Raw genomic sequence first — 26,012 nt, forward strand, 5'->3', positions numbered from 1 at the left:
AAAGCAAAATAATTTCCACTAGTCCTCCCATAGTTATAGTGGGAGGAAAGGCTAATGCATATTAAAACAGTGTTTCTTGCAAAAAGGATCATTTAGCTGTACTGATGAGCAAAAGGAAAACTAATAATGTATTGACAATTCCTTCAGCTATAGTTGTTTACATATATTTTGCAATAGGAATGCACTTTAGTGAATACCAGCAAAAAAGAGAATGTGACTTTATGTTTAAGACTGTGTGTTTGTTTGAAGATTTTTTTTTAAGTTAACTTCAAATGTTAGCTTTCTAAATCATCTAACTGTTAAGATCTTCCTAAATCCTTTTGTAAGGCACTTGAAATTAGATAGATGGAAAGTGCTACAGACAAGCCAGGTATTGGTATTTGAAGCAGTAATTTTGCAGCATCCAGCTGATGAGCATTTTTCTCCCCCTGAATGCTTCCCAAAGAAGACTATACTATTATCATCTGGATATATTTGCAGTATTGTGGCCAGAATTGCCTTGGGTAAGATAACCAAGTACAGTAAATATATATGTAAGTCTCTCTGCAAAGCCCACTTGCATTTAAGCCTGTTTCTGCCTTAATGGGATTCATTGCTTCCCTAAGCAGCCCTTGTAATTTTCAGCAAGGTCCTTTAACTCATTTAATGTGCAACATTTGTTCATGCCTAATTTGTCTGAGCCAGGCCATGTTTGTGTTTTCCTTGAGTTGCGGAAAGGTTGATTGTGAGGGTGGAACTGCCTGCCTCCAGTGAATATATTTCTTTCCGAATTACAGTAATTACCACAGGTTTCATTTGGTTGGTGCTCCCCTCTGTGCCCCTCCTTGACAAGGTTAACAAGCAGAAGGTAACTGAACATCAAAAGATAAGTGTCTGATTGCACGGGCAGTTGTTGACAGTGCCATTTCTCTGGTGGTGGTGATAACGTTCTCTACTGGATTCTTCTGCAAAGGCACGTAGGAATTCAGTTTGCAACCCTAAGGATAACTGGAGATGTCAACAGATCTGCATTACACCCAGCTTGAATCCTGAAGAACACGCTGCCTCTGCTGAACAAAGACAATAGAGATAATTGGAGGTTTTGGGGAGTGGTTTCCTCTAATTCCTCCTCTCAACTTAAAAAAAATTAATGTACCCAACTTTTAATGAAAGGTAATAAATGCCATTAAAATCTTTGTATTGACTTTGAACAGTAGAACAGAATATTTCTTGCCTCCCTTTTTGTCTCTCTAAATATATGTCTGTTTACAAATACATGTGCATCTGTGTATTTAAATATGTGTCACCAGGAATATATATGTAATTATGTCTACATATATCTATATATTATATTCCTCTCTACCTTTCTCTCTGTATATTTATATATACATATATTTATATATGAATATATGTATATATGTGTGTGTATGTACGTGTATATGTATATATGTACGTATGTATGTATGTATATATGGATATAGAATACAGAAAGGTATGACTCTGATATGCCTTTACAAATACAGAACTGCATTAGAAATATTATTTTCCCCGAAATATTCTAAAATTAACTCACTTGTAAAGTACTTACATCTGTCACTGTCCACCTCAAGCTGCAGTTGGTGATCTCAAAGTCTTAAATGTAAAATTATGAAGGAAAATCTACCTTTCAGTTATTTTCTCCCAGTGACAACTGCATAATAAGGGAACAGATATTTTAGTTTTAGCATAATTTCACTTTGAAGTATTTCCCTCTTGAAATTTCCCTTACAATACCTAATATCACCAGGCAATTCAGTGCTTAATGAACTGAAAGACTTAATATAAAAACATGCTTTACAATAAGCCAAGATTTATATTTAAGATTTTTATAAACATAAAGTATCTCAGAATTCTCTACTTATTACCTCAAGGATTCGAACTAACCCATTCTGTTTAATTCCCATCACCCGACATTTATAATGGCTGCATTTAATTTCTTTTTTCAAGGGATTAGGTCACCTCTCAGTCACAACCATAATAAATCATACTTTTAGAATTACTCCTATTCAGATGTGTATTGTTTATGCAACTGTGAGAGGAAATGTTTCTCATACACGAGTTATATGGTGGAAGGCCTCAGACATGCAAATGGAATGTTTGTAATTCTCCTATTATGAAAACAAAAATCACAGAAGTTTATCAGTAACTTAGAAACTGGGTTCCAATCTGATCTCTTTGGCTCATGTTTCACAAAAAATTAATTCCAGTGACTTCTGGAAAGTGACACTTGACTTACCTTAGTGTGAGATGTGGGAGATTCCTTGCTTTAAACAGATACTGATGTTCAGACCATTTTAATCATTTAACTGAATGTGCAATACACTTTCAGATATACTGGGAAATAATTATTATCTTGGAACTTTTATTAGAGGTCATAAAAAATAAATCTCACATATAAAGAACTTGCATTTTCCCATCTTAGAATAAGTAAGGGAATGGTCACCTTTCTCTGTGAGAAAAGATCAGAAGAATTTGGTTTGTTTCAGTCTAGCTCAATGGATGTATAAATACAGATGTTTCTCCTTGATCTGGCCCAGTGTTGGCCCTATCAGGGAAAAAAAAATCATGTTCAATGGTTCTTAGAGAATTAGATTCAATAGAACAAGCGGTTTAAGCACAAGGTGAAGAAGTTAGTCATAATTTATAAAGGAAGGAATATTTTTGTGTTTCCCCAAAACACTCTGAGCTCAGAGTGATCCCTTCCCACACAATTTTTGACCCATTTAAGAATAAAGGCAGACCTAAACAAACATTTTCTGCTTCAAGAAGAAAGGAGAAAGAAAGAAAAAAAATACTGTCAGACTTTAAAAAAATCTGCATAGGCAAACTTGATCTGTTTATGAAATGGTTCTAAGTCTAGGTCATTGCTGATTCTTCATGACACGAGTAAGAGGTGAGTTTGGTCCAACAGGCTTATGCACAGGGTGCAGATTTCTGTACCACAAAGCCCTCTCCTGTTCTGCTCTGTCCTGACATGCAGAGGGAAAATCTGTGGCCCATAAGGCTCTGGAAGCAATGACTGACGTGTGGTGTAGTGACTATGAAGAGCCCCAAGACACGGGTGGCAAACAGGTCACTGTCTGACCAGGGCGTACACTCACTGAGGATGGACAACATTTCATAGCAAGGATGTTAATTAATTCGCTTGGGAGGAATGGGCATTCAAACCATTTGCCTGGGACAATTAATGCAGTCTCCAGTCAGAGGACCAAAGGTAAAAGCCAAAGCTTCTTTTTGTAGTCTGTGAAATGAGGTCAACACAAGCAGGAAGGCAATTCAGGGAAACTAAAGATGCCTAATTTATATGCCTGAAGCAGACAGTTGTGAACATCCCCTGTAGAGAGCAACAAGAATGTGTCAATGCCATTCCACAGTAAAAGGATTGTTAACTGCAGAGCTGAAATGTAAAGAAAAAAATAACTTCATGAAAAAAACTCCCTACTGAAAAATGAAAAATGTTTTTTTCCATCAACAGGTAAATGTTACTTTTTTTGGTAATACAGTACATGTATTGGAAGAAACTAACAATGTACTATTCAGTCAAGCTTACAAACTTAAGAGAAAAACTTGTTATCTGTCTTTTAAAATGTAAGAGAAATTCACACAAATTCCCCCCCCCCAAAAGCTTAAAACTGGCTATGCTTTGATAATGAGACAAAATTAGAGCAACAAATTGTGAAGCATGTGCTGCAAAAAAGAACAAATTTTTCAATAGCTACAACCTTTATACAAGAAAACAGAAGAGTATATTCTTGTGGGAGGTGAGAATATTTATTTTAAATCACAATCTTCTGTTTAAAATCATTACTTGAGAAGACAGAGGGTGGGGGAGAGCAACCCTAATGAAATGTGTTGGCTGTAGATCTCTGAGCCACACTCTCTTGGAGTCAGACTCTCATTTTCCTGTGAGCTTTCCTTCTACTGCCAAAAAATATATACACAATTTTATCAATATGTATTTTCTCCCACATCTTTTGGCTTAGGACCGTCCTCTTCATATAATATAGCATTACTGACACACAGAAGGCTTTTCATATCATGGGGCTGCTGCTGATTTATATGTAGATTATTAGTCAGAGCTACACATGCTGCCAAGCTCATTTCATTCCAGATGAAGAAGAATATTTCTCAGACTTTATCACAAACTTCAATGGGTTTTCATTTTTGTAAGAGGTCAGGTTTGATATGTTCTGCTTTAAATAAGTATATTTAAACCCCAGCTAGAGCTCTACACAGGATCCTCTAACACCTCAAAGAAAGGGTCCTGAATATATGGACTACAAAGATTTAGAACAGCTGATGCTTTTTACCTTTGCCTTGGGGCCAGTTGAATTGGGTTCCACAGAAGATTCAGCTGGTTGAAATAAGCAGAAAACTAGAGTGTTTCCTGGAACAGTAAATAATGTATTATGTCTCTGTGCTAGCGAGTGGTTCTCTTGAATGAGTATTTTACTGACAGTGTTAGGGGAACCTTGATGGCATTCTCACTTCATTTCAGACTAAACTCCAGTAGAGTTCCATTTTATCCAGAACTCGCTGACAATTCACTTTCTGCATGCACTGACCTACATTTTCACATGTCACAAAAACTTGAGTTTTTCTGGACAATCTGTCCTTATTTTCCCTTGGAAAATAATCAGTTGTTTCATTCACAATAGTTCCTAGTGGTTTTATTTCCACTTATACAAGTGTATTCCTGTGAAAGATGAGAATTAAATAAAAAAAGACCAGATCCTATGAAAAAGACGCCAACCACATGTTGTTTACCTTGTAACTGAACACACAAATCAATAAATCCACCTATCCTTCCCTACCTTTCCATTCCCTTTTCTGCTTTTGCCTTCCCCCACCTCTGCCTTGCCCAATATCTTTGCACAAAATTAAAAGTTTAGTCCATTTTGTTTCAAGTCTCTATGTATTTGTGCTTAGGAAAATTCAGACATGTATAATACCGCTTAATGGCTTCTTAAAACAAGCCATAGGGCCTGACGCCTGCAAACTACCTGTCTCCCAGCACAGAACTGCATGCATCCAAGTGTTTATTCTGTGAGAGGACAGCTATGAGTGCTGCACACTACCCATACTCTATGTCTGGAGTGATTTCATCACTCAGAGTGGAAAGACGTTATCTACTAATGGGGTCTGAAGTCAAAGATTTTAAGTGCTCAAGCACATTTAGAGAGGGATGTAGAGGCATTGCAGCAGCAGACTCATCAACCAAGCCCACAGGGCCCATTGTGAGAGGGTTTTTGCCTGCAGAGTTCAGGGGTCTCAGTGGGTGAAGTGTTGAGAAGTGGCATGCAGCAGGTGGCCTCTCTTGTCTTCAGTGAGAATCCAAAAAGATGCTGGGGGGGGGGGGGGTGGTGGGCAAAAGCCCATTTAAACGCCTGAATTCTGATGTGTGTGGAGGAAATTTAGTGCATATGCTACTGTCTGGTTTTATTACCTTCAAAAACAGGTCCCATTAGAGACAACATACAGAAAAAGAACAGAGATGTCTTTCCTATAAATTATCCCTTCCTTTCTAAGTCAGCACATTTGACCTCATCTATTAGATAACCAGTATGTAGAGATGAGATCTGTAGACAGTGGAAGTTGTTCTTTCTGTCTGACTATGCTTGTGTCCTGGAAGTGCAGAAACAGCTCCATTTAAAAACTCTGTCTGTTAACTATGCAGAGTCTGTAAAAGAATGGGAAAGAATCAGCTTAAAAATGAATCTTTTAAAAGCTTTTAAGAAACAGTAACCTTTAGGAATGCAGAGTTGCTGCTGGTATTAACACAAATGTCATCTGAAGTCTCAGGATCCTAATCCACTTATATAAGCATACATCCATATCTGCAGAAAAATTAAATGCATTTCAGTATATATGCATAGCACATGCCAATGGAATGGAAATTATATGTGCAGGAAGATACAAATATCCCACAAATATCTGTATGAGCACATAAAATAAGTAGAAAAAAAAGGACTCCGGATAAACTCACTGCATTTTCACGCTACAATTTTGCTGTCCTTGTCTACTGCAAGTGGAAGCTGGAAAATACTGAACGATCAGCTGCAAACCTGGTCCCAGCAGTTCTAGTGTCAGCATTAGAGTAGACAGGGAGGGCAGAGGATCTCAGCAGCTCCTATCATCTCAGAGGCACCTTCCTCTGTGTTAATAACACTGAAATCCCTGGTCTCCAGCCAATACAGACAGACTTCATAGTAGGTTTGCTGCTTTCTGCCTTATAAAACCATAGACTGAAAAGACCTGATATTTACTGAAGTAAAAGTGATATGTTATTACCTTCTTTGTTTTAACAGAACATTACAAATCTGAGAAATAATTCCAACTTGCTTTTTCATGAAACAACTGAGAAGTCTTAGAGCTTAGTTTCCTGTGGTGAAGCTGTTAAGAGTCCCTACCATATTTTATAAAAATGACTTTGTTCAGGTGTCTTATCTTATTATAAAAATCTACCTGTTTTTCCAGTGAAGAGGCAGCTAAAATTTTAGTGAAGTGGTTGCAGGTTCAGAAGACATAGAAACCATTAGTCACTTTATTAATAAATTTGACAGTAACAAGAAAGAGATGACATGGGGATGGAGTTTCACATATACCTTATTTAAGGCTTGTTCTAATGGCATAAACTAACTAATCTAAAAGTGTTTCAAGACTAGCCTGATTCACTGCATTCAGTGTTACCTCTCTTCCCAGACTGGGAAAAATGTTTTAATGCCAGCATGAGTAGTTTCCCAAAAGAACTGCAAACAAATGAGCTGATGTTACTATGGACCATCTCTCTGACCTCAACAGATGTCTAATGAGGAATACATGATCCTAGCTCACAGCCTATGAGCTCCCACCTGCCTTCCTTCCTCTCCTTCACTTACATGAGAAAGCTTGAAGGATGCAAAATAAGTTGCAGTTCCAGTTCTGCACTCACTCTAGTATGTCCCCACCGTAAATCAGAAAAGTTTGGATTGTTTTGGAAACAAGCTAACATTGCATTCAATATTGTGAAATAATAGCTCCTTCTGATCTTGAAGTGCCAGGTCAGTGTGTATTTATTTATCTTCAGGGGTCTGTGCTAAGTAAATCTGGCTTACACTTTATTACTGTTTGCTGTCCTTTCTGTTGCTGTTTACCCTCACATTTGAAAGGATCCTGACAACTGAAAAGTTGGATTTGCAAAGGGATTAATGCTATATCCCACAAAGATAACTGAAGAAACCAATGACAGTTGGATCTCCCCCTGAGAGCTACATCATGGGCTTCATAAGGGCTGCTTCACAAGATTTATTTGTGCGTCATCTATATTAACTATGCTCTGCTGGTTATTTCTTCTGCACTCAAGGTTTTTTGATTTTAAAACTAAATTAGAAAAAAAAAAAAACAAAAACAAGGCACTGAACTTTCTTGCAGTTGGAGATTAAGCAAACTTCTGTAAATTACAAGAAATAAATTGAGTAACCTGAGAACTGTAAAATATTTCCCTGTTTTTGGAGACAGTACCAAGTGACACACTACAAGTATTGCTACAACTTTGAGGAAAAAAAACGTATTTTATTACTTTCTTGTCATATATGACAATTGGAAATAAAAACCGATAAGAAATAGTCTTATTTCAGGACTCTCATAAGCACCAGCAAGGATTGTGTAAAATCAGTTATAATGAGTTCGGATGTGCTATTTGTTGAACATTTTTCCTTATCTGGTAGCATTTCACCTGGGAGTCTGTGTTCTGTGAAACAATTAAAATATGCTCATACCAGGGGTGAAAAAAAGAAGTGTATAGAAAAGTAATGGACTTCAAACATACTTCGTGATAACTCACTATCTGTTCAAAAGGGCAATATATTCAGGTCTTCTTCAGACATTTGAAAAAAAAACCTTGTCTGTAAAACCCTTGTCTGTAACCTCCCTCCCTCCCTCCCTTCTGCTCAGGAGCAGAAGTGAAGAGATAACGAACACCAACACCAGTGCAGTACTGCTAGCTCAAACTGCCTAGGAAATAATAAGTGTTATGTGTTTAGGCACTTGCTGTCACATGCCTTGGGGTACTTATCATAGCACATGGAGCAAAGAATGAGTAAAATCTCTGGTCACCAAGCCACTTCTTCCCTGTTTGATTGATCCCTGTAATTCTTGTCCATGTTCAGCATAGACAAGTGCATGGATATATGTTTCTGTGTCGATTTTTCAGAATAAAAAATTCTGATTTAAAGGTTCTTGAAGGGGAAGGTTTACATGCAGATCTGATCATGTATGCAAAAAACAAATGTGATGATGTTTCAAGACCATAAATGCAACTGCTGCAGGCAGTCACAAAAGCTTAAAAATTTCCCTCTAAAGTTAAAAATTATAATTTTGACATTATTTACTCTAATGTAAAACAGAGTAGCATTCAAATACTTTAATGATTGGGCTTTCAGGAAGAAAATGAATTCAAAATACTGTTCCACTGCTACAGTTTGCCCCCAGAGAAAGGATATAGGAGAGAATGAATCAAATTGAACACCTGGATAGAGAACTTCTTATTCAGATTTTGTTCCTTCTTTGATTATTGTTGATAATACTTTGAAATGTTGTCTAACCCTTGGGCTACGTTAGTGTTTGTAGTCAAACTCAGTAGTTTTGCTAAGGGTCAGAATCCAAAGACTGATGTACATAATCAAAAATTAGGCTGCACCCCAAAGAAATATAATAGTGTCATTTCAGTAAGAAAAAAAAAAGACACATTGCAAAATTTTCTTCCTTTCTTGACACTCCTGCTCATACAGAAACTCAAGGGGAAAATCACATTTGAATGATAACCTTTTATAAATTGATTTTGATTCATGCTAGTGAAATCTTTTTCAGAATTTAACTGATTCTAAAGTAGAGGTAGGCAGCTGAGGCTCCTTTTACAACCTCAGCTATGTAGCTGTGAGATGAAGCCAGAAAGGCAAATAAATGAATCCTTTCTGAGATAATTCTCCTCTGCATTGGACTTTTTTGTTTGTCAGGAATGCCTGATGGATTTAGAAATATCTTTGTCTTTCCCATGTTCTCGGTTAGCAGCTTTCAGTTCATTGAAGCATACATCATTTGGCAGTGGTCATTCTGAAGTAAGGAAAAATAATCTCATTTATGCTTTTTTATACTCCCTTACATTATGGACTTAATTTTAACCACTTAACTTAAAAGTTTTATGAATTCCCTTTTCTATATCATTCTATATAATAAAAATGTCTGTTTGTCAAGCACAACAAATATCTTAGGGCCTCTGTGCAGAAATATTTCTATTATTACAAATATTAAGCATTAATAAATAATTCTAAGACTCTCTTTCCTCCCTCTCCTGCAGTAGCTGGGTATGTGTGTGATAAGTGTACTAATAGTATACAAATCCCAAAGGAAAGCAGATTTTTATCTTGATCCAATGGACATTTTTGTCAGTCATTAATAAATAGGATACTGCAGTAATTTTCACTAATTTATATTCAGAATGCCAGTTCAGAGAGTAAAAATTGTATTTGTTATCTTGCTTTTGTGAATATTCTGCCAGGGGGTCTAGATCCAAATTTTCTCAACTTGGCAGCTCTCTATATCTATTTAACAAATTGCTAGTCCATGTCATTTTTCAGGACATCCATTGCATATAATTTCTTAACCTCAAAATGACACAGCTGACACACTAATTTTTTTAAAAAATGCATAGAAAAATAAGTGTGCACGTGTCAAAATGATAGCAGACTTGAGCAAAGATTGCTTTCAAAACCAAACTCCGGGTTTGGTTTGTATGTCTACAAATTTGAGATATTCTTCCACATCACACTGAAGGATTCAGACGAAAGGACTCTCACTTATAGCTCACTGCTCATCTAAAAGAGCACTTATTAAAGTTTCGTTCAGAATTTTTTCCTTGGAAGTTGTCCCTATGTGTACACCTGTGTCTTGGTTCTGGTTGTCTTGCTGAGGAGTGACGTTGCATTACAGCAATGAAACGATCACCTAAATGTAATATTGTAGCACAGACTATCAAACATGCTACTTCCTCCAAGTGTTAGCATACGGTTTAATGTCACTGGTTCGTGGCTCATTAAAAACCTGTTACTCCAAGAGAGTGGGTTAATATTCATGGTAGTGTACTTCACTGTACTGACCCTTAAACCTCAAAGTTCAGCGCTGCATCTGTCACATATTTTTATATATGCTGTACATAATCCTTGGACTAAATTATGCAAAGCTGTAAAGTCTGCTTGTCCTGCCCTGTTGTCTATATTGCAGTGGCTACTTTGCCAATCACTTGCAGAGCGTGACTAACTGTGTGCCCTCTCAGAAGTTTGCCAGCTGAGCTGGAGGGTAGGTGAGGTTGTGACCATTTGCCTTGACTCTCAAGGACAGTCTCCTGCAGATCTGCTGCCTTCAGAGCTTTGTCTTGTTGGAGTGACTGGTGCCATTTTGTGCCTCATCCTTGATCCATATCCTGTTGTTCTCACCAACAGGAGGAATATCATAGAATCATGGCATATCCTGAGCTGGAAGAGACTCACAAGGATCACTGGTGTTCAGCTCCTTGCCCTGCTCAGGACCACCCTGAGAATCACACCACGTAGTACCTTATACAGTATAAGCCTCACTGCCACAGGGTGCTTCAGCACACAGCTGCTTCACTGACAGGCTAAGAGAAGAAGAAAGGTTTGGTAGTGGCTAAAAAGGGGAGGTTATATTTCTGTTTCTAGACCTTTTCCAGCCATATTATGCCACTGAACCTTATTCCAACAGCTGACCCCTCTATGCTCGTTGCTGTCCTTTCATTTTCTCTGTACACTTGTTTTTCCTTTTCACTGCAAAAACTGTATTTCCAAGTTGTGACCATTACTCATATCTAGGAATCTGACCATTCAGTTCATGCCATAGAAAAGTGCCATTCTGCCAAACTGCCTGGTAGAACCTGTCCAATTTATTTTTCATCCCAAATATACCATATTCTCCCTGACTTGGATTCTTCTTTTTCCTTCTCTTGTCACCTGCTTCTGATTAAGCATGGAATTGGATTTTTTACAGATCTGACTTCTTGCATATAAGGCTGTATCTGACCAGTTCTATGAACATGTTATGTCTTCATACAAAGCTCTGCATCTCAGCCTGAGATTGAATTGTATTGGTTTGATAAGCACTGCTATATCTTACATCTGATTTCAAAGTGACATACCACTGCGCCTCAGAACATTCTGCAAGGGAATACATGTGCTATCTGGATCTTTTGATCCTTCTCTGAAAGAAAAAGGGGGAAGCAATAATATGCATTTTACTGAATATTCTTCTGCTTAATATCATTAAAATTAATTTGCTTTTAAAATAGCATCCAGCATTTTGCATAGTAGGTATGAAAATATAACATCAAATTTTGCAGTAATGATGTCTCAAAAACTCATTAGAAGTTCACCAAGAATTAGGCTGTCTTTTCCATTGCTCAGCTGAAAAAAAAATCAAGATTCAGCCTGTGTATCAACAAAGAGGAAAGTAAAGACTGTTTACCCATTTCTCAGAGATTAAGTAAATGGAAGGTGGAAAATGGGCAAAGATCATCAGATACTATAGCCCTGTTCTTTCTCCTGCTTTTTCTGTTGGAGGTGACTGGTACAGAGAGCTGCTTCATAAAGACAGCAGTGAAGAGGAAAAGAACATGAGGTACATTCTGATATTTTTTTGCCCACTTCCTAGGGTACAGAAACTGGGCTCCAACCTTTTGATAAATTGTTAGAAGAAAAAGAATCCAGAAAAGATTGTTTTAAAATTCCTTTTAATGCCAGTTAGAGAGATTTGATGTTCTAAATCACACCTAGCTGTGCAAATTGTGTAAATGAAAACTGAAGGGACCCTGGAGCACAGAGAACATAAGGACCTAAAGGACCTGTGGGCATGGATGTGATGCAGGAGAATATAATTTTAAACTTTTACTCTTCAAGGAGTGACACTTTCAAAAGGTTACATCTGTAGACTTTCAGTAAGACATAATTTTCAATAAGACCTCTGAAATATAGCTCTAATTAAGACTTACAATTTGATGTTGTTACTTATAAACAGACATTTTTGTGAAATACCTTTAAAAATGTATACTGATACAAAACAAGTATTTCCTAGCCACCTGGACTTGGTTCAAACTAAGTACATTACTTTTAAAGAGGAAGAGAGCTTCACAAGTAGGAAAAGAAAAGAAGAAAGACACCCTTTTTTCATTGTATGACCATTAAAAGAACAAACTTATGAATATCAGAGGCCTGTGAGACTTCAGTAGAAAAGACAACTGTCAGATGAAAGCACTCTATGTAAAGATGAATTGCCAGGATGACCTCTAAGCACAGTTTAGGCACATTCACAGTATAGTGTCATATCTGCCATCTTCATTATCTTTGGTCTTCATGACCCTTTAGTTATATTTCAGGATTTAAACTCGAGTTTAACCTGCCAATCAAGAGACAGAGTTTAAAAGATACTGAAATGTTAGAAAATATGGGAACTGTGTGCATAAAAGTTAACTAGTCTTCAGACAGGGAGCAGAGATGAATCCAGGAAAACGGAATTATGTTTAATCTGCAAAAGAACAACTAAATTGACATTACTTGGCTTAAAAAAATCTAATTATTACTGTCAAAGATGAAAAGGTTAACTAAATATAAAATATTTTATAACTATACCTTACAGGTCAGTGTTAAAATCAAAATGAAGCTATAGAATAAAAAATAAAAAACCAGGCAGATTTTGCATGTCAAATCAAAGGAAAAATGGAACAGGTAAGGCAATGCAAATGGAGGAAGCATAAATTATTGCAGAATTAAAAGATCTATCAAATTATGAAGGAAAGGAACAAGGGGCCAAAGTAAGCATAATAAATGGTAAGAATTATGGAAAATACTGCACATGAACAGAGATTATTGAGCTTGTCAAAAACTGTGCAAATTAACTCAAAAACTAAGTAGCAGGGGAAAAAAATCTATTTCACAGAACACAAATCGTTCAGAAAAAGTTTAAGGATAAGAAAGTCCAATAAAGTATAAAAGGATCTCATTAAAGGAAACATTAATTAATCTGTAATTAATTTCAATTTTAAGAACAGCAAAATAAGACCACTATTCTTATGTGTAATAAATAGAAAATGTGCATTGAAATGTATTTTTTAAGGTATCTACTGTTCTCTCCAAAATATAAAATGCATCAGATTTAAACATGAAAAGTGGCTGTGCTCAGACTAAACACTAAAACTGTCATGTTTTACTACAAGCTATAGTTGCTTGAATTCAGCCAGAAGTAGCTGCCAGTAATTTTTCAAATATCACCAGCATATTTGTTTTGCCATTATTTCCCAGAAAATTTATCTCCTTTTTTAAACTTGGGCAGACTAGTTTCTTCCTGAAAGAACTATTTTCACAAAGCAATAACAGAAGGATTACTTCTGCATCAAAAATATTCAGTGCTCAACCATGAGGCCATCAAATGAGTGAGTTTCAACAGTAGAACTGGAAGATTATCTCTGGACTTGACAAGCAAAGAGGAAGTAAAAAGGAGAGAGAATGAAGAACCAGGAAAAGGATGACAAAGAGAAAGTTCTTACACTCCCTCTCCAAAAATCATGCTGCCTTAACAGCTGGCAGCCTGTTGCAGCAACAATGAAAGAGAAGACCTGAGGTCATCTCTTAGTTATACACTGGAAGCATCTTCCTGTCCTACATTTCTTCAAGTCCAGTGTTGTTTCCTGCTCCAGATCACATGCTCTGTCATCCACTAATCAGAAGACTTGATTTTATTCAATGTCATTTTCTGCACATTGCCTAAACATGGATGTGAACGGAGTATCCATCACCTTTTTTGTACCAAGCACCAACTACTTCCCAGAAACAGCAGTCCTCCTTCCTCAAGGAGAATGTTCATAAAAAAATTGGAGGGTTTAACATACAGAAACCTGGGGCAGAGTTCTCATCAGAATTTTCACCTACAAGGCCAAGAAGGTGTGAGCCTACTGGAAAACTAATTAAGGCCTCTTGATGTCTCCTGATCTTGCAAAAAATTAAAATAACTGAAGTGCAGCAAATATGTCTTGTGATCCAAGAGGTGTGAGTTATCCAAACTCTTTCAGCATGGCACCACAGTGCACAATGATGTTGGAAGGTCAGAGGACTGCTGCAGCAACAGACAATTCAAGAGTGGAAGAAAAAAGTTCTCTATCCATGCCTTTTCCTCATACCAAAATAAGCTTAGGTAGCTATGAAAGTCCTATGAATTAAAATCTTTGGTAAATATGCATAGTTAAAATACATTTCATTCATTTTTTTTTTTTAGAGGTAGGAGAAAGACAGGAAGACATGAGATTTCTGAGATATGATCTCTTTATACTGAGATATGATTTCTGATTTTTGAGATATGTATCTTTGCTGCTGGTAGATTTCTTGGCCAAAAGAGTCTCAATTCTATAGACTAGAGAAGTGTCTCCAGACTTGGAATTCTGCCTGTATATATTCACACAAACCACTTTGCTTCCAGACTCATGGAAAACTGGAGATGAGGTAATATTTTTGATCAAATTTCTGTATGTTAGCCTCCAAAAAAAAAGCCCAAGATTAAATTTATTTTTTCAACTCGACTATTTTGCCAATTCCTTGAAAAAGTTGAGCATGCATGCATATATCTTGGTAAAGTATGAGATATATTTTCGTGCTTGTGATTTTTGCATTATTCAGCATTTTCTCCTGACATTTACAAAATGCAACAGGTCTGATTTTTACTTTTCTTTTAAGGAGCTTCTGGTTCTTCCTAACTTCAGCCTGAATTATGAGGGTCAGCCTACTAGGTTCACTGACCAAGCTTTGTAAAAATTCCACAAGCAGCTAATAAATGGGGTTGTTATAATGTTTTTTCATTAGACATATTGAATAATACAGATTTCCATTCACAGGCTTAACATATTTAAAAGTGATGAGTCTTTTTAGTGCCACTATGAAGAATGTGTGCTCATGGCAAGGCCCATTTTTGTACCCAATAAAAAGTGCAATATTATATAAAATCAGATCTAGTAATGTCTCAAATACAGAATAATGACAGCCTTATTTACAAGCTGCTGGGGTGGGTCAGAGTAACTCAGGTGACCTGTCTTCTCTAGACACATGCATGGGTTACAATGCCTTATTTAGAGAAGCAAATTAGTCTAAATTTTTTCTTCAACTATTTGTAGATAGAGAGGTATTTAAACTAGATTCTGAAAATATAATAGAACCTCTTGGCTGGGTTATAATCATAACACATGCCTCTAAAGTAAACCCACATTAGCACAATTCAATGTGGTAATTAAGATAGAAAAAGGCAGTACTAAGCTGCATGGCCTATCAGATTCCTTGGGGAGAAAAAAAAAGGACTGACGTGACTTGAAATGTGTCCAAAGGGTTTAGTTAGCCTCCAATTAGCTGCAAACTTCCTCTATTAAAATGCATAACAAATACCAGACTACATGTCCCTGAACCCTTCATTATTTAAGTCCTAATTTCTGATGGTTCTTTTATTATACCATACATCCCAAAAGCTAGCACTGACTTTTAATTACACTATACAATCACTGCTGTCAGGTGATAAGTTGGAAGGACAGAAGACTCCAGGGCACCTCTGGGTGAACCACAAGAGCTCAGCTCTTAACCAAAAGCAAACAACAGAACAAAGACAAACATTCTAGGAACAATCTACAATAAAATGAAGGCCAAATGGTCATTTCTCCTTAACCTTGCATTTTATACTTGCCGTGAAATCGAGAGTTTATTCAGGCAGAAAGACAGAAGTATAGGAACTAAGAAGGTGAAGTGGAACAGCATATGAATTGTACTCAACTCCTGGCAATTCCTCAACTTCAAAACGGACACACACATTTCTTTTTTCCTGCACTACTGTTATTGACCTCATAAAAAGGAGGATGTTGGGGGATGTTTGCTGAAGATTTTCATACTGTGCCAGTATAATTAATATATTAGGGATGAGGAGGTAGTGCATTAGGCAGATTTTAGCGTCTGTCTTTGTGTATGTTTTGATGCAGTTTAGTGTCTCCTGGCCGCTGTCCATTGTAATTGTGTTTGTGTGAGACTTTGAAGGTGGGCAGAAACAGTTGATTAGATTTTGAAATTCAGAGATTGTCATATGTCCTTGGGATTGCTGGGTGGTGGTAACTGCTTCCCAAATTAGAAGGACATAAAACTGTCAGTGAAAAAGCCACAGTCAGAAGAGCACAGAGCAAGCAGAGAGACGATTGGGGCTGCCACCCTTCTAAAAAGGAGAGGCCTAACTCCTCTCTAGCTGGGAGAAGACTTATGGCATTATGATGAGATGAGCAGTATTACACTACCACATTTGTTTTTATTTATTTATTACCTAAATTTATAAGGAAAACAGCCACTTAGGATAGAAGAGATTCTTTATCTTTTGAGCTTGTTTTTTTTTTTGCATGGTGAAAACATAGCAGAGCAGATGATGTACAGTCATCATGGAATCATGGAATCACAGATTCATAGAATGGTTTGGGTTGGAAAGGACCATAAAGATCACCTAATTCCAACCCCCCATCATCAACAGGAACACCTTTGACTAGACCAGGTCCTTCAGAGCCCCATCCAGCCTGGCTTTAAACATTTCCAGGAATGGGGCAACCACAACTTCTCTGTTCCTCTGCACTCACAGTAAAGATTTTCTTCCTAAGATCCAATCTAAACCTACTGTCCTTCAGTTTAAAGACATTTCCCCTTGTCCTGTCACTACATGGTCTTGGAAGTAGTCTCTTTCCATCTTTCTCGTAGGGTCCCTTCAGGTATTGGAAGGGCACAATTAGGTCAGTCTGAAGCCTTCTTTTTTCAGGCTGAACAATCCAAATTGTCTCAGCATTTCCTCACAGAAGTGCTCCATTCGTTTAATCATCTTGGTGGTCCTCCTCTGGACTGTCTCCAATGGGTCAATGTCCACCATGAGAATCAGGAGTAAGTGGTATTCAGCTGAAGTGTATAATATGAAATAACTCTCTTTTTTTCTTTTCCTGTCTCTCAGTATAACTATATCTCCACTACATGAGAAAGTCACACAAGTAGGAATTGTACAGAAAATAGACTTTTTATTACAGTAACACATGCTTTGTGGATTTGTGCGGAATGATCTTGTTAATTATATAAAAATATCTTCTCAAATTCAAGTACTTCTTGTTTAAATGAAAAAATCATACAAACATGCAAACTTAATCTTTTTCTTTCCTTAAATGCTTTCGAAAAAAATCCATATTTTCTAACAAAAATTAATACTGTTTTCTGCTATGGCTTCTCTTTCCTCACTTTAAGATGGCTACAAGATGGTTGTAAAGTTCAGAATCTAGACTGGTGCAGCCTGCAAAGAATTTTTTTTCCTCCCACTTTGCATAAAAGTTTCCTGGGAAATTTAGTTCTGTTGGGATTCGGTTATGAAGGACACATTTCAAAAGGCTCCATAGAAAACACTAATTTATCAAGGTGAAAGAAGCTTGAAAATGCAATAAGAAACAGTCAGTACAATGGCAATTTAAAAGATGCTGAAATCTCAATTCAGTACAGCTACAACTAAGTGCAGGCTCTATTCTTGTGCTGAGCTTGGCCATGAAACATGCAATAAAAATAGAAGGGTCACAGGAAGCTATAAAGCAACAACATGAGATCATTCAAAGCTTATGCAGCCCTTTAGAAGTCCTAGACTGAAAAGTCTAACCACCTGAAATCAGTACCATTTGGAGCATTTTTTGAATACTCAGAGGTAATGAAATGTCAGATGCAAGATTAAAAAGGAGATGCCAAGTTAAGGTGCAGGAAGCTACTAAGGGAGTGAAGAGTTGAATAAATGCCACTATGCATTGCTGAAATATAATTACTCATGGTTTTTAAGGTTAATATTCTCCTTTCCAGATAAGCTGCACATGAATGAGTTGAACTTAAGCCTAAGGTAAAAGTCAGTCACTGAATAATATTGCTTTTCTTATAGTGGAAATTCAGCATGAAATGTTTATCAATCACTCCATTAGCCCAGAGCAGACAGGTACAAATCAACGGAATGTATACACCACTGACTTCTGTTTGCCAGTTAACAATTTGATTGTGAGTGATCTATTAGTAGAGATAAAAGTAATTTTTTAAAACTTCTTAAAACAATATATCTAGGCCAAGCTTTGGGAGGCAGGCATTAATTGGAAGTATGAAGAGAGTCTTCTGTTTAAAACACTGCAGAACCACCTTTCCCACAAATGACCTGGCTTTGGCTATGCAGACAGGCGAAGTAGTTCTGGCTGCACTGGCCCTCAAAGCCACATTGTCTTCTATTAGTAGTGTTCGTGATTAAATTAATCTGAAGTTCAAGATAAGAATTTTTATGTTTGAAATAATTCATAGTACAAAATACCAGCAGTTGGATGAGTTGCTTGATAGAGACAGACTGCATTGTCAGATGCATGGAGCAGTCTTTAAAAGCTTCAGAGTTCAACCTATAAACACATCTATGTATTCAGTTGTGTCAAGAAAAGGTTTTTGGTGAATCAGATTTATAAATGGGCTTGTATCTTCAACTAACTGACTGTAGCCTCTCCCTTTGAAAGGTTTCCTCTACAGGCCTGATTTGACCTTTTTTTTTTTTTACCTTTTTCCCCAATAAATGATTATGGAAAATTAAGTATTAATTAGAAGCTCTTAATTCACTGTAAAACAAATGTTCTTATACCATACCTTTTTAAATTATGTTTTTTCATAATTCAGATCTATCCTGTGCCTCATAACTGATGTTCACATTCTTGGTATAATTAATTATACAGAGGAAAATAAAAGAAAGGAGAAAAAAACAACAGGCTCCAGGAGCTTAACATAAGCCCTGGAGTTCCGTAATCCTTCGTCCAAGTATAGGCTTCTTGATAAAACAAGGTATAAAGAGTTATGAGGAGATATTTTGTACTTGTCCTTATGGGTATTCCATTGAATGAATAATTCAGTGGACAATTCCTAACAGCATCCTTCCTAATGTCTGAAGTGTGCTCTCCTCATGTCCAGGTGTGAAGTTTTGCTGGCACATTGCCTCCTGTCAACAGAGATCTCTTTGTGGTTGCTTTGGCCAAGACGGCCTCCAATCTCCACTCATGAGATCCTCTCTGTTAAGAAGCAACAAATCAAAGAGGGCATCTTCCCCAGTTGGCTCTCTTAGTACTTCTATTGCTTTGGATTTGCTCATTCTCTTGCCATCTTGCAAATTGTTTGCTGAATTATTTGTTCCAGATTCTTCTGAGGAATTGAAACGACTTGAGTGGTTGCCAGTTCTGACTTCTTTTTGGTCCTAATTTCATGACCTCGTTAAAGAAAGAGGTGATGTTTGTATTCTAACATTCCACGACTTTTCAAAAAAATCATAAATGTTTCTGAGATTTCTTCAATTGAACAGCAGGGATTAGAGAAATTAAAAAAATCTGAAACATTGGAGATGGAAAAAATATCAGGAACTCAACATGAAAATTAATGTAAAGAGTTAATGCAGTACCCTCCTAAAGCTGGATATTCTGGCAGGTGTAAAGTTCTAATTAAGAATTGCAATTTTAAATTTCAACTGTTATAAATTTCAAGGATTAACTAAAGTGCTTTATAAAGTAATTTAAAATGACAATGGAAAGAGCATTTCATTCTCCTTTAGGCATTTCCCATGGTGTAAGGGCATGTACATGAAAACCAGAGATAGAAAACAACAGCTTTGCTTTTACCAAGTTTAAGAACATATATATATATATATATATAATTGCATTTTTAATAAATAAATTATGCATTTAAACTGTTTCTGGTTCATAATCTAGAGATTCTGTTCATCAGCAGAATCAGGTTGGAAAATGAAATATATTTATCCTTAATTAGGAAATATTTTGACATCATTTTATTCCGTAGATAGTTCTATTACTCATCTTTCTGAACCTAACAAATAAATCCGAGAAGTGAATATATTCAAACTTTATTCAACAGTTGGAACACATTTCAGTGAATTTGCTTGTTTATTGACCACCTAGTATTATGAGTGCAGCTAATGGTCCTTCAAAACTATTTTGTGCTTAGTGATTAGGCATTTTTTGCTAACACAACAGGAAAGAATTTCAAGGTGGCTGGATTTTCAAGGTTTAGATTATTGCTGCTGTTGAATACTGGACTCCTTTTATGCATCTCAAACTGGACATGCAAGAATTGACTTGACAATTTCCTTTTATGCTGTCTGATTTTAAACTGAAGGAGGACAATTGTGAATGCAAATACCAACCAATGGGGTGCCGACCTCATGAGGGTGGTAGATTGGTAACTAACACAATTTCTCCCGTCTGCATCAGCTTTGTGTACCACACAGCTGAAATAGGCTCGTCTTCTTGGAAAGCAATTTAAAAGTTTTCTCCATAAGGTAATCATATTACCATATCTATCTGCTGCTGTATTTTCCCTGCCTCATTTGCCCTACTCACATCTATTGCAGCTGGTGATGCTGTGGAAAAAAAAGTCTGAAAAAAAGGGAACAAAACAGGATGAAGCAGGAAAACAACCACTATGACATTTTTGCTTTCTTTCATCAAACCTTTTATTGGGAGTCAAGATATATTTTGCTGAATAAATTTTGGTGTGCTTTGATGCATCCATAATCCCAGCACACTTATCTGAATAGGTATTACAGACTAGAAAACTGATTATTTTCTGCTTAGCCAAGTGAACCACAAGAAGAAGAAGAATTCTACAACCTTAAAGGCAATGGTCTGAAGAAAAACAAACAGCAGAAAGTAATCATGGAAGGGGCAAAAGGAGATCAGACATTCTGCTACAGAGGAAGCAGCCTTCAATTAAATATCTATTCATTGGAAATGAATGCCAAATAACATTAAATAAGCATCTAACAGAATATTAATCACATACTTAAGGGCTAATTGCAGTATATTAACCATTAATGGCCCTTTAAGAAGCTAGATATACTATGGGATGCAGTAAGTGCTAATTGAAAGCTATTTCAGGAACTTTATTTTGCTTTTCTTAATTGGACAGTGACACAATATATTGTTTTTAGCTCTTCTGTCCTTATGCTTTGAAGTTTGCCATTGCTTCTATCCTACAGAATGCAGCAGCAGAATTCAACCAGGTGTGCTCCAGGAAAAAAAATCAGGTGTTTTTCCTATATATGGCCTGTCATAATCCTTACTGACAGCACATGTGCTTCTTGTCCAGTAACTTTAGTTCACTCTACAGGGTAATGACGGTTTAAGAGTTACTCTATGTTTAAACCTGTCTTCTAGCAATTATTCACCAGAGCTACATCATTCCCCAAGAAATTACTGAAATTGGAATGGACTTGCTATAACCTGAAAGCCTCGCTCTTGATCAGAAACACTAAAATAAGAAAAGAACAGAATTAAAAAAAAAAAAATACAGAAAGGAAAAAAAAACAATAAAACAGTGTTTAAATCAAAGCGGTGAAAAAAATGGAGAAGAAAGTGTAGAGGAAACAAAATGAGGATTTAATAAAAACAAAGTACATAAAGCAATTTTTCAGTTTTCTCTAAGAAAATTAATGAGACCCAAGTCAGAAATTTTCTCTTGTCAATACATAAAATTTAGTGTAGAATTTTTGGAAGTCTCTTTTTTTCTCAGACCATAGTGTTACATACACAAACAGTTCTCAATGTGATGCCACTCCGGGGGATTGTGTCACATCTAGGGTGCTGCCATCACAAGAAATTGCCTCCTTTTTCCCCTTGGACCCTTTTTCTCATCCTCTCACTGTGCATTTCTGTGCACCAGTAAAATTGTTCATGTAGTAAGAGTACTGAGCAGCTTGGACACCAGATCCAGATCAAATAGCATGAGAGGAAAATTAATTCTAACTCAGGTCATTTCCCCAATGAAATTTAAAAAATCCCAAAGGTTCTTCATCTAATATGGCATGACTAGATTTTTCAAGTGACAGAGTTAAACTCAGACTTTGGGTTAGACATCCTATGCTTCTCATTTATTGCAAAAGAATAATTGGTCTAACACCAGCTGTCTGGTGTATATAATGGTCGTGCCTAACCCAGCACGACCTGGCTTGCCCCACCTCTCACCAAATGCACACCAGCAGGCATTCCAAACACCCCAAAAATTTAGAGACACTAAATTTACCCAGTCGCTGACACAACAGAAACTTAGGATCTCATCCATGTGAGGAACTTTTGTTTCTCTGTTTTATTCTGATGACTCATCACATTTTTACTTCAGTAAAGAAGACAAACTCCTGGCTGAAAAGCCCTGCCCATGATGCTTAACTGCAGCATAGTGGCTGTATAAAGCTAGTAATAATTCCATACAACAACAACAAAAATCAGGGTCAAGCAGGGTAGAAAATTCATCTGTCTAAAATATCCTCCAGATCAATGTCAATTTTATTCTGCCAAGATTGCATGTGACCCCAAACAGTCTGCCCCACTGCTGAACTGAAGCTGTTCTTTGTACCGTTTCTAAAAAATTTTGAATATAACTGCTTCATCTTTTTTCTTTCTCAAAGTCTACTTTTGCTATATTCTAATTTTCATACAGGCCAAAGCTTTTGCTGCTTACAATACAATAGGAACTCATGACAAGTGGCATGTTTTGGAGACTCCAGCAACTGAAATATCCAGAGTAACTTCTGTTAAACCTCGTTGTGATTTAGGAATGGTATTCTCCAAATTTAGTGCTCCTACTAAAAAGACCACACACCACTCCTCTCCGTTCTCCAATGGGTATCACAAAAGGCAAAGAGCACAGGGTGAGATAAGAACAATTTACTGGAAACAGCAATGGGATAAGAAAATAAAAATTAAAAATAGTAATAACAAAATATATAGAACAAAGAAACTATTTAGACGGAATCATCCCAACAATAAAAAAATAGTGGACTGCTCCACCCACCAAGTAACTAAACTGCAAGGAATGGCCTTTCCCTGGGAAGCAAGGGAGCTCCTTTCCACATCAAATAACTGTAAGGTCTTGGCCATGCCCTCTCCCAGCTATTGCAAAAAATTTTACAGAGCTCCAAGCTCTGTATCTCCAACACTGGTGTCACTTCTTGTGCTGAAAATAGATTTAAGGACAGAAGGCCCCCAAATGCACTGACTTAATCTGTGATCTTAATGACTATTTAGTCAGTCTAATACTAGACTATTCAGTCTATGACAGTCTAATTAAAAATAAAAAATAAGCTATTTTCCAACACAGGAATACATAAGCATTAAATTCTCCTTATGCTTCAGACCAAGATTTCAGTATTACAAAAGATCCCAGCAGTGCCCTTTAATATTCAGAGATGATTAGTCCAGCTGCAGGCAGCTGTGCCTCACAAATGTACTCAACATTTAGCACTGGCACAGGCTGCATAAAGTGTGTGAGGACCTTCAGAACCCATTGCAAGCCAAGCTTTAGCCAGCAGAGAACCAGTAGTAGCTCCAGTGAGAGAGCAAATGGACAATGAGGGCTCTGAGCCTTCATTGCATTGCTTAAGCCCAAAGACACCAAATTGCACCTGACGTGGCTACCCTTTCCCATATGAAATCTCACATCCCTCATGCTTGCTGCCTGGAAAAGGATTATCTCTTCTCTCATGAGAAGCATCTGATTTTCTTTTGCTCCCATTCCATTTATGCTCTCCCTTTATTCAGTCAAGTCTATTTATTTTCCTCATCTGTACCCTCTGGAAGACAGGGAGGAGGAGAGCTTATGATGGGGAGGAGAGCTATTGCTTAGAGTACCCAAAACCAGGATTTTCCAGAAAAGTCAATTCCATTCCATGGGTTGAAATTGAGAGATTGTATAATAGAACTATGAGGATATCTTACATTTTATGTGAGTTTTGAGGAAATGCACCATTTTCAAATTCTTTGGACAGTAAAAACTGAAAAACCTTTTCTATCAAAAATCTGGAAGTTTAAAACTGTAGTTTTAGAAGCATTTATGTCTACTTGAATGTGAAAAGCATAGTCAAAGGGACTGCAGAAGATATATTTGATACATAGGTATTATCCTGTAAAATAAAGGCCATAAATAAATGAATAAAGGTCATTTTTCTGAGTTTGTTTTTTGACAACAAGAGTAAAAGTGAATTATTCTGGCTGAGGATTTTCACAGAAAATGCAATGTGAAGTTTTATTCAGCTATATATGTAAAACACTGAACCAAGAAACTGGATTATTATTCGGTCATGAGCAGAAAACAATGACTTATAATGGTTTTCTGACACTCTCTCAGTAGTGAAGCAACTCAGACACCTCATAGTCCAATCTTACAATCCCTGTAGAATATCAGGAGACATCTACTGTCTGAGGAATGAAGACATGATAGTAGATGTTAGATGATCATGCTCTAACATTATCGGTTTTCTATTCCACTTGTCTCTTTTACATTTTGCAGCAATATATCACAGGATCATGTATTCAAAAAATCTCCAAGGACATTGTATTCTCCAAGGAAACTGCAGCACTTTAAAACTTTTGCCTAAAAATTTAAATATACTATGTTCAGTTAATAATTCAGTGAATAATTTCTTCTTACAGGGCTTTTCTTGCTGTTGCTAAATGTTGCAGAGAGAATTTTAGTTTAAAGTGATGTTGTTCTAAGTGTCCTTAAAAATACACCCTAAAATTGTACAACCTTCATTAAAAACAACTAGGATTATCAAGCTTAGTGCTATCACAAACAAATCAGGAGGATTAATACTGATTTAACATTAACATCTTCCATTAAAAAAAAAAAAGCAAACATGAAGTGCCTTCAGAAGACATAATGTCATTTTAGGGTCAAGTGGCTGGCACAGAGAACATGGGTTTTGAACTCCTAGACACCACTTATACAAAGATAGGTTGATTTTATATATATATATATACATACACATATATAACTTTTTATGCATGACTTTATGATTTTGACTGACCACTGTTTACTTCTTTACTCAGCACTGACTGTATCCTTGACCTTGCACAACATGCAGATATCAAAACAATCCACTCCCTACAGGCTTGGCAATTTGGAAGACAAACATGAATGATAAGACACACTAGGAAACCCAGAGGATATGTTCCCTGTAAATGATTTTTTTTCTTTGTATTGTTTATTTTGCTTTTTATTGTGTTCCCTACACAGAGATAGGAAAGACCTCTCTGGAGTCCTCTGAAAGTAGGTGACAAGAAATATTAGATGTGCCTTGTTTTGGATACAGAGGGCAAAGTTCCTCAATGGTCCTGCACCAAGCTTTATAGAAGGATAAAAGTTAATAATGATGCCTGTTTTATTTGTAAGACGAACATTTTCTAAAATTTCAGCAGCAATATTGATTTTATTTGCTGAGAAAAGAAAAAACTACTTTGCAAAATTCTTAAAACTATATTGACAGTTACAGGCCTACTGATATATCCTATCATATGGGAATTTTATTTGCCACAGAGAGAGAGAAGGATTGAGAGAGAGAAGATAGACCAAAACTCGGTTCTGAGAAGTTGCAATATAAACTTCAGCAAAGATTGTGAATAATTTTGCTTGCTTCAGTTAATTTTTGCATGAGAAATATTACATATATTATCTTTCACATTTTTTGTTGCTGACAATTGCCAAGGATTCCATTGTCCATTGATCCGTCTAGTTTTTTTACAATGACTAACATTTCAATTGCCAAATCATGTGCTCCCAAACTACAGTTTGCAAATGCAAATGAAGTAGCAAACTATACTGGCAAAATATCTGATTGTGCACACTCTGGAAATAAATACAGATTTGTCTGTACATTTTAACTAACTTTATTATCCAGTTTAGCTCTAACTAGATAATCACAAAAATTACATTGAAATCAAAGGGATGACTATAATTCACTGAGGTGGAATGCCATATACTTTATCTGATAATTTTAATTTTGAATATTATGTCTGTATCTGTTCCAGCTTCTAAGACTTCTAAGATTCATCACATATGCCTTTTTGTCCATGA

The sequence above is a fragment of the Sturnus vulgaris genome, chromosome 1 (assembly GCF_052056855.1).
Source record: "Sturnus vulgaris isolate bStuVul1 chromosome 1, bStuVul1.hap1, whole genome shotgun sequence".
NCBI classification, from domain to species: domain Eukaryota; kingdom Metazoa; phylum Chordata; class Aves; order Passeriformes; family Sturnidae; genus Sturnus; species Sturnus vulgaris.